The sequence below is a fragment of the Bombus pyrosoma genome, unplaced genomic scaffold (assembly GCF_014825855.1).
Source record: "Bombus pyrosoma isolate SC7728 unplaced genomic scaffold, ASM1482585v1 HiC_scaffold_4719, whole genome shotgun sequence".
Lineage (NCBI taxonomy): Eukaryota > Metazoa > Arthropoda > Insecta > Hymenoptera > Apidae > Bombus > Bombus pyrosoma.
The window spans coordinates 83,062-95,046 of record NW_025219978.1 but is presented as its reverse complement, the minus strand read 5'-3'; positions in this window follow the sequence as shown (position 1 = coordinate 95,046).

Sequence of the window (11,985 nt, the reverse complement as noted above, 5' to 3'; positions counted from 1 at the left end):
TACATAACGTTATACGTTATAACGTAATACTACACAACGTTATACGTTGTATTGTAATACTATATAACGTTATACGTTATACCGTAATACTACATAACGTTATACGTTATAACGTAATACTACAAAACGTTATACGTTACATCGTGATGCTACATAACGTTATACGCTATAACGTAATACTATATAACGTTATACTTTACACCGTAATGCTATATAACGTTATACGTTATAACGTAATGTAACGTTACGTTATACGTTATACCGTAATGCTACATAACGTTATATGAAACAACGCAATAATACATAACGTTATACGAATACCGTAATGCTATATAACGTTATACGTTATATCATAATGCTACATAACGTTATACGTTATACCATGTTACTATATAACGTTATACGTTATAACGTAATGCTATCTAACGTTATACGTTATATCATAATACTACATAACGATATACATTATATCGTAATGCTACATAACGTTATACGTTATAACGAAATACTATATAACGTTATACGTTATACCGTAATGCTATATAACGTTATACGTTATATCATAATGCTACATAACGTTATACGTTATACCGTAATGATATATAACGTTATACGTTATAACGTAATGCTACATAACGTTATACGTTATAACGTAATACTACATATGGTTATACGTTATATCGTAATGCTACATAACGTTATACGTTATAAGGTAGTACTACATAACGTTATACGTTATAACGTAATACTACATAACGTTATACGTTATATCATAGTGCTACATAGCGTTCTACGTCATAACGCAATGCTATATAACGTTATACGTTATACCGTAATGCTGCATAACGTTATACGATATAACGTAATACTACATAACGTTATACGTTATAACGTAACACTACATAACGTTATACGATTTAACGTAACACTATATAACGATGTAAGTCATAACGCGATGCTACATAACGTTATACGTTATAAGACAAAGCTATATAACGTTATACGTTATAACGTAATGCTACATAACGTTATACGTTATAACGTAATACTACATAACGTTATACGCTATAACGAAACACTATATAACGTTATACGTCATAACGCAATGCTATATAACGTTATACGATACAACGCAATAATACATAACGTTATACGTTATATCGTAATATTGAATAATGTTATACGTTATAACGTAATACCGCATAACGTTATACGTTATATCGTCATACAACATAACGTTATACGATATAACGTAATACCACATAACGTTGTACGCTATATCGTAATACCACATAACGTTATACGTTATACCGTAATACTACATAACGTTGTACGTTATATCGTAATACCACATATCGTTGTACGTTATACCGTAACTATACATAACCTTATACGTTATAACGTAATACAACATGTCGTCATACATTTTATCATAATGCTACATAACGTTATACGTTACACCGTGTTACTATATAACGTTATACGTTATAACGTAATGCTATATAACGTTATACGTTATATCATAATACTACATAACGATATACATTATATCGTAATGCTACATAACGTTATACGTTATGACGAAATACTATATAACGTTATACGTCATAACGCAATGCAATATAACGTTATACGTTATAACGTAATGATATATAACGCTATACGTTATACCGTAATGCTATATAACTTTATACGCTATAACGTAATGCTATATAACGTTATACGTCATAACGCAATGCTATATAACGTTATACGTTATAACGTAATACTACATAACGTTATACGTTATATTGTAATTCTACATAACGTTATACGTTATACCGTAATGCTATATAACTTTATACGTTATAACGTAATGCTATATAACGTTATACGTCATAACGCAATGCTATATAACGTTATACGTTATACCGTAATGCTGCATAACGTTATACGCTATAACGTAATACTACATAACGTTATACGCTATAACGTAACAGTATATAACGTTATGCGTCATAACGAAATGCTATATAACGTTATACGTTATTATGTTATACCACATAACGTGATACGTTATAATGTGATGCTACATAACGTTACACGTTATAACGTAATACTACATAACGTTAAACGTTATAACGTAACACTATATAACGTTATACGTTACAACGCAATAATACATAACGTTATACGTTATACCGTGTTACTATATAACGTTATACGTTACAACGCAATAATACGTAACGTTAAACGTTATACCGTAATGCTACAAAACGTTATACGTTATAACGTAATACTATATAACGTTATACGTTATACCGTAATTCTACATAACGTTATACGTTATAACGTAATACTACAAAACGTTATACGTTACATCGTGATGCTACATAACGTTATACGCTATAACGTAATACTATATAACGTTATACTCTGTACCATGATGCTATATAACGTTATACGTTATAACGTAATGCTATATAACGTTATACGTTATATCATAGTGCTACATAACGTTATACGTTTTACCGTAATGCTACATAACGTTATACGCTATAACGTAACAGTATATAACGTTATGCGTCATAACGAAATGCTATATAACGTTATACGTTATAACGTTATACCACATAACGTGATACGTTATAATGTGATGCTACATAACGTTATACGTTATAACGTAATACTACATAACGTTAAACGTTATAACGTAACACTATATAACGTTATACGTTACAACGCAATAATACATAACGTTATACGTTATACCGTGTTACTATATAACGTTATTCGTTCTAACGTAATGCTATATAACGTTATACGTTATATCATAATACTACATAACGATATACATTATATCGTAATGCTACATAACGTTATACGTTATAACGAAATACTATATAACGTTATACTTTATACCGTAATGCTATATAACGTTATACGATATAACGTAATGCTATATAACGTTATACGTTATATCATAGTGCTACATAACGTTATACGTTATACCGTAATGCTACATAACGTTATACGTTATAACGTAATACTATATAACGTTATACTTTATACCGTAATGCTATATAACGTTATACGTTATAACGTAACTCTATATAACGTTATACGTCCTAACGCAATGCTATATAACGTTATACGTTATACCGTAATGCTGCATAACGTTATACGCTATAACGTAATACTACATAACGTTATACGCTATAACGTAACAGTATATAACGTTATGCGTCATAACGAAATGCTATATAACGTTATACGTTATAACGTTATACCACATAACGTGATACGTTATAATGTGATGCTACATAACGTTATACGTTATAGCGTAATACTACATAACGTTAAACGTTATAACGTAATGATATATAACGCTATACGTTATACCGTAATACTACATGACGTTATACGTTATATCGTAATGCTACATAACGTTATACGTTATAACGAAGTACGATATAACGTTATACGTTATGCCGTAATGCTATTTAACGTTATACGTTATAACGTAATACTATATAACGTTATACTTTATACCGTAATGCTATATAACGTTATACGTTATAACGTAACTCTATATAACGTTATACGTCCTAACGCAATGCTATATAACGTTATACGTTATACCGTAATGCTGCATAACGTTATACGCTATAACGTATTACTACATAACGTTATACGCTATAACGTAACAGAATATAACGTTATGCGTCATAACGAAATGCTGTATAACGTTATACGTTATAACGTTATACCACATAACGTGATACGTTATAATGTGATGCTACATAACGTTATACGTTATAACGTAATACTACATAACGTTAAACGTTATAACGTAACACTATATAACGTTATACGTTACAACGCAATAATACATAACGTTATACGTTATACGGTGTTACTATATAACGTTATACGTTACAACGCAATAATACATAACGTTATACGTTATACCGTGTTACTATATAACGTAATACGATATAACGTAATGCTATATAACGTTATACGTTATACCGTAATGCTACATAACGTTATGCGATATAACGTAATACTATATAACGTTAAACGTTATACCGTAATGCTACAAAACTTTATACGTTATAACGTAATACTATATAACGTTATACGTTATACCGTAATACTACATAACGTTATACGTTATAACGTAATACTACAAAACGTTATACGTTACATCGTGATGCTACATAGCGTTATACGCTATAACGTAATACTATATAACGTTATACTTTATACCGTAATGCTATATAACGTTATACGTTATAACGTAACTCTATATAACGTTATACGTTCTAACGCAATGCTATACAACGTTATACGTTATGACGTAATTCTACATAACGTTATACGTTATATTATAATGCTACATAACGTTATACGTTATAACGTAATACTACATAAGGTTATACGATATATCGTTATGCTCCATAACGTTATACGTTATAACGTAGTACTACATAACGTTATACGTTATATCATAGTGCTACATAGCGTTATACGTCATAACGCAATGCTATATAACGTGATACGTTATACCGTCATGCTACATAACGTTATTCGTTATAACGTAATACTACGTAACGTTATGCGTTATAACGTAATACTACATATCGTTATACGTTATAACGTAATGCGATATAACGTTACACGCCTTAACGCAATGCTATATAACGTTATACATTATAACGTAATGCCACATAACGTTATACGTTATATTGTAATGCTACATAACATTATACGTTATACCGTAATGCTGCATAACGTTATACGTTATATTGTAATGCTACATAACATTATACGTTATACCGTAATGCTGCATAACGTTATACGTTGTAACGTAATACTACATAACGTTATACGATATGTCGTAATGCCACATAACGTTATACGATACAACGCAATGCTATATAACGTTATACGTTATGACGTAATTCTACATAACGTTATACGTTATATTATAATGCTACATAACGTTATACGTTATAACGTAGTACTACATAACGTTATACGCTATAACGTAACACTATATAACGTTATACGTCATAACGCAATGCTATATAACGTTATACGATACAACGCAATAGTACATAACGTTATACGTTATACCGTAATGCCACATAACGTTATACGTTATAACGTAATACTACATAACGTTATACGTTATATCATAATACCGCATAACGCTATGCGTCATATCGTCACACTACATAACGTTATACGATATATCGTAATACCACATAACGTTGTACGCTATATCGTAATACCACATAACGTTATACGTTCTATTGTAATGCTATATAACGTTATACTTTATACCGTAATGCTATATAACGTTATACGTTATAACGTGATGGTATATAACGTTATACGATATACCATAGTGCTACATAACGTTATACGTTATACCGTAAAGCCACATAACGTTATACGTTATAACGTAATACTACATAACGTTATAGGTTATACCGTAATGCTACATAACGTTATACGCTATAACGTAATACTATATAACTTTATACTTTATACCGTAATGATATATAACGTTATACGTTATAACGTAATGCTATATAACGTTATACGTTATATCGTAGTGCTACATAACGTTATACGTTATACTATAATGCTACATAACGTTATACGTTATAACTTAATACTACATAACGTTATACGTTATATCGTAATGCTACATAACGTTATACGTTATATCGTATTACCACATAACGTTATACGTTATATCGTCATACTACATAACGTTATACGATATATCGTAATACCACATAACGTTGTACGCTATATCGTAGTACTTCATAGCGTTACACGATGTAATGTAATACTACATAATGTTATACGTTGGAACGTTATACTACATAACGTTATGAGTTATATCGTAATACCACATAACTTTATACGTTGTTACGTATACAACATATCGTTATACGTTATATCGTAATATTGCATAACGTTATACGTTATAACGTAATACAACATATCGTCATAAGTTATATCGTAATGCCACATAACGTTGTACGCTATATTGTAATACCACATAACGTTATACGTTATATCGTAATGCTACATGACGTTATACGTTATATCGTGGTACCACATAACGTTATACGTTATATCGTTATACTACATAACGTCATACGTTATAAAGTAATACCACATAACGTTATACGTTATACCGTAATACTACATAACGTTGTACGTTATATCGTAATACCACATATCGTTGTACGTTATACCGTAACTATACATAACCTTATACGTTATAACGTAATACAACATGTCGTTATACGTTATAACGTAATACTACATAACGTTATGCGTCACAGCGTAACAGTACATAACGTTATACGTTATAACTTAATACTAAATAACATTATACATTATAACTTAATACTACATAACGTTATACGTTATATCGTAATGCTACATAACGTTATACGTTATAAGGTAATGATATATAACGTTATACGTTATACCGTAATGCTACATAACGTTATACGTTATACCGTAATGCTACAAAACGTTATAAGATATACCGTAATGCTACATAACGTTATACGATATAACGTAATACTATATAACGTTAAACGTTATACCGTAATGCTACATAACGTTATACGTTATAACGTAATACTACACAACGTTATACGTTGTATTGTAATACTATATAACGTTATACGTTATACCGTAATACTACATAACGTTATACGTTATAACGTAATACTACAAAACGTTATACGTTACATCGTGATGCTATATAACGTTATACGTTATAACGTAATGTAACATTACGTTATACGTTATACCGTAATGCTACATAACGTTATATGAAACAACGCAATAATACATAACGTTATACGTTATACCGTAATGCTATATAACGTTATACGTTATATCATAATGCCACATAACGTTATACGTTATACCATGTTACTATATAACGTTATACGTTATATCGTAATGCTATCTAACGTTATACGTTATATCATAATACTACATAACGATATACATTATATCGTAATGCTACATAACGTTATACGTTATAACGAAATACTATATAACGTTATACGTTATACCGTAATGCTATATAACGTTATACTTTATATCATAATGCTACATAACGTTATACGTTATGCCGTAATGATATATAACGTTATACGTTATAACGTAATACTACATAACGTTATACGTTATAACGTAATGCTACATAACGTTATACGTTATAACGTAATACTACATAAGGTTATACGTTATATCGTAATGCTACATAACGTTATACGTTATAAGGTAGTACTACATAACGTTATACGTTATAACGTAATACTACATAACGTTATACGTTATATCATAGTGCTACATAGCGTTCTACGTCATAACGCAATGCTATATAACGTTATACGTTATACCGTAATGCTGCATAACGTTATACGATATAACGTAATACTACATAACGTTATACGTTATAACGTAACACTACATAACGTTATACGATTTAACGTAACACTATATAACGATGTAAGTCATAACGCGATGCTACATAACGTTATACGTTATAAGACAAAGCTATATAACGTTATACGTTATAACGCAATACTATATAACGTTATACGTTATATCGTCACACTACATAACGTTATACGATATATCGTAATACCACATGACGTTGTACGCTATATCGTAATACCACATAACGTTATACGTTATATTGTAATGCTATATAACGTTATACGTTATAACGTAATACTACATAACGTTATACGTTATACCGTAATGCTACATAACGTTATACGCTATAACGTAATACTATATAACGTTATACTTTATACCGTAATGATATATAACGTTATACGTTATAACGTAATGCTATATAACGTTATACGTTACATCATAGTGCTACATACCGTTATACGTTATACCGTAATACTACATGACGTTATACGTTATAACGTAATTCTATATAACTTTATAAGTCATATGGTAATGCTACATAACGTTATACGTTATAACGTGATACTACATAACGTTATACGTTATAAAGTAATACTACATAACTTTATACGTTATATCGTAATACCGCATAAGGTTATACGTTATATCGTCGCACTACATAACGTTATACGATACGACGCAATAATACATAACGTTATACGTTATACCGTGATGCTACATAACGTTATACGTTATAACGTAATACTACATAACGTTATGCGTTATATCGTAATACCGCATAACGTTATACGTTATATCGTCACACTACATAACGTTATACGATATATCGTAATACCACATAACGTTGTACGCTATATCGTAATACCACATAACGTTATACGTTATATTGCAATGCTATATAACGTTATACGTTATACCGTAATGCTATATAACGTTATACGTTATATCGTATTACCACATAACGTTATAGGTTATACCGTAATGCTACATAACGTTATACGCTATAACGTAACACTATATCACTTTATACTTTATACCGTAATGATATCTAACGTTATACGTTATAACGTAATGCTATATAACGTTATACGTTATATCATAGTGCTACATAACGTTATACGTTATACTATAATGCTACATAACGTTATACGTTATAACTTAATACTACATAACGTTATACGTTATATCGTAATGCTACATAACGTTATACGTTATATCGTATTACCACATAACGTTATACGTTATATCGTCATACTACATAACGTTATACAATATATCGTAATACCACATAACGTTGTACGCTATATCGTAGTACTACATAGCGTTACACGATGTAATGTAATACTACATAATGTTATACGTTGGAACGTTATACTACATAACGTTATGAGTTATATCGTAATACCACATAACTTTATACGTTGTTACGTATACAACATATCGTTATACGTTATATCGTAATATTGCATAACGTTATACGTTATAACGTAATACAACATATCGTTATAAGTTATATCGTAATGCCACATAACGTTGTACGCTATATTGTAATACCACATAACGTTATACGTTATATCGTAATGCTACATGACGTTATACGTTATATCGTGGTACCACATAACGTTATACGTTATATCGTTATACTACATAACGTCATACGTTATAACGTAATACTACATAACGTTATACGTTATATCGTAATGCTACATAACGTTATACGTTATAACGAAATACTATATAACGTTATACTTTATACCGTAATGATATATAACGTTATACGTTATATCGTAATGCTACATGACGTTATACGTTATATCGTGGTACCACATAACGTTATACGTTATATCGTTATACTACATAACGTCATACGTTATAACGTAATACTACATAACGTTATACGTTATATCGTAATGCTACATAACGTTATACGTTATAACGAAATACTATATAACGATATACGTTATGCCATAATGCTATTTAACGTTATACGTTATATCATAATGCTACATAACGTTATACGTTATACCGTAATGCTACATAACGTTATACGATATAACGTAATGCTATATAACGTTATACATTATAACGTAATGCTACATAACGTTATACGTTATGCCGTAATGCTACATAACGTTATTCGTTATAACGTAATACTATATAACGTTATACGATATATCGTAATGCTACATAACGTTATACGCTATAACGTAATACTATATAACGTTATACGTTATACCGTAATGATATATAACGTTATACGTTGTATCATAGTGCTACATAACGTTATACATTATACCGTAATGCTACATAACGTTATACGTTATAACGTAATACTACATAACGTTATACGTTATATCGTAATGCTACATAACGTTATACGTTATAACGAAATATTATATAACGATATACGTTATGCCGTAATGCTATTTAACGTTGTACGTTATATCATAATGCTGCATAACTTTATACGTTATACCGTAATGCTACATAACGTTATACGATATAACGTAATGCTATATAACGTTATAGGTTATACCGTAATGCTACATAACGTTATACGCTATAACGTAATACTATATAACTTTATACTTTATACCGTAATACTACATAACGTTATACGTTATATCATAGTGCTACATAGCGTTATACGTCATAACGCAATGCTATATAACGTTATACGTTATACCGTAATGCTACATAACGTTATACGATATAACGTAATACTACATAACGTTATACGTTATAACGTAACACTACATAACCTTATACGATTTAACGTAAAACTATATAACGATGTAAGTCATAACGCGATGCTATATAACGTTACACGTTATAATGTAATACTACATAACGTTATGCGTTACATCGTAATACTACATGACGTTATACGTTATAACGTAATACTATATAACGATATACGTTATATCGTAATGCTACATAACGTCATACGTTATAACGTAATACTGTATAACATTATACGGTATAACGCAATGCTATTTAACGTTTTACGTTATATCATAATGCTACATAACGTTGTACGTTATACCGTCATGCTACATAACGTTGTACGTTATACCGTCATGCTACATAACGTTATACGTTATGCCGTAATGCTACATAACGTTATTCGTTATAACGTAATACTACATAACGTTATACGTTATAACGTAATGCTACATAACGTTATACGTTATAACGTAATACTACATAAGGTTATACGTTATATCGTAATTCTACATAACGTTATACGTTATAAGGTAGTATTACGTAACGTTATACGTTATAACGTAATACTACATATCGTTATACGCTATGACGTAATGCTATAAAACGTTACACGTCATAACGCAATGCTATATAACGTTACACATTATAACGTAATGCCACATAACGTTATATGTTATATTGTAATGCTACATAACGTTATACGTTATACCGTAATGCTGCATAACGTTATACGTCTTAACGTAATACTACATAACGTTATACGATATATCGTAATGCTACATAACGTTATACGTTATAACGTAATACTACATAACGTTATACGCTATAACGAAACACTATATAACGTTATACGTCATAACGCAATGCTATATAACGTTATACGATACAACGCAGTAATACATAACGTTATACGTTATACCATCATGCTACATAACGTTATTCGTTATAACGTAATACTACATAACGTTATACGATATATCGTAATGCCACATAACGTTATACGTTATAACGTAATACTATATAACGTTACACGTTAAAACGTAATGCTATATAACGTTATAAGTAATATGGTAATGCTACATAACGTTGTACGATATAACGTAATACTACATAACGTTATACGCTATAACGTAACACTATATAACGTTATACGTTATATCATAATGCTACATAACGTTATACGTTATACCGTAATGCTACATAACGTTATACGATATAACGTAATACTACATAACGTTATACGTTATATCGTAATGCTACATAACGTTATACCTTATAACGAAATACTATATAACGATATACGTTATGCCGTAATGCTATTTAACGTTATACGTCATATCATAATGCTACATAACGTTATTCGTTAATTCGTTATAACGTAATACTACATAACGTTATACGCTATAACGTAACACTATATAACGTTATACGTCATAACGCAATGCTATAGAACGTTATACGATACAACGCAATAATACATAACGTTATACGATATATCATAGTGCTACATAACATTATACGTTATACCGTAAAGTTACATAACGTTATACGTCATAACGTAATACTACATAACGTTATACGTTATCCCGTAATGCTACATAACGTTATACGCTATAACGTAATACTATATAACGTTACACTTTATACCGTAATGCTATATAACGTTATACGTTATAACGTAATGCTATATAACGTTATACCCTATATCATAGTGCTACATAACGTTATACGTTATAACGAAACGCTATATAACGATATACGTTATGCCGTAATGCTATTTAACGT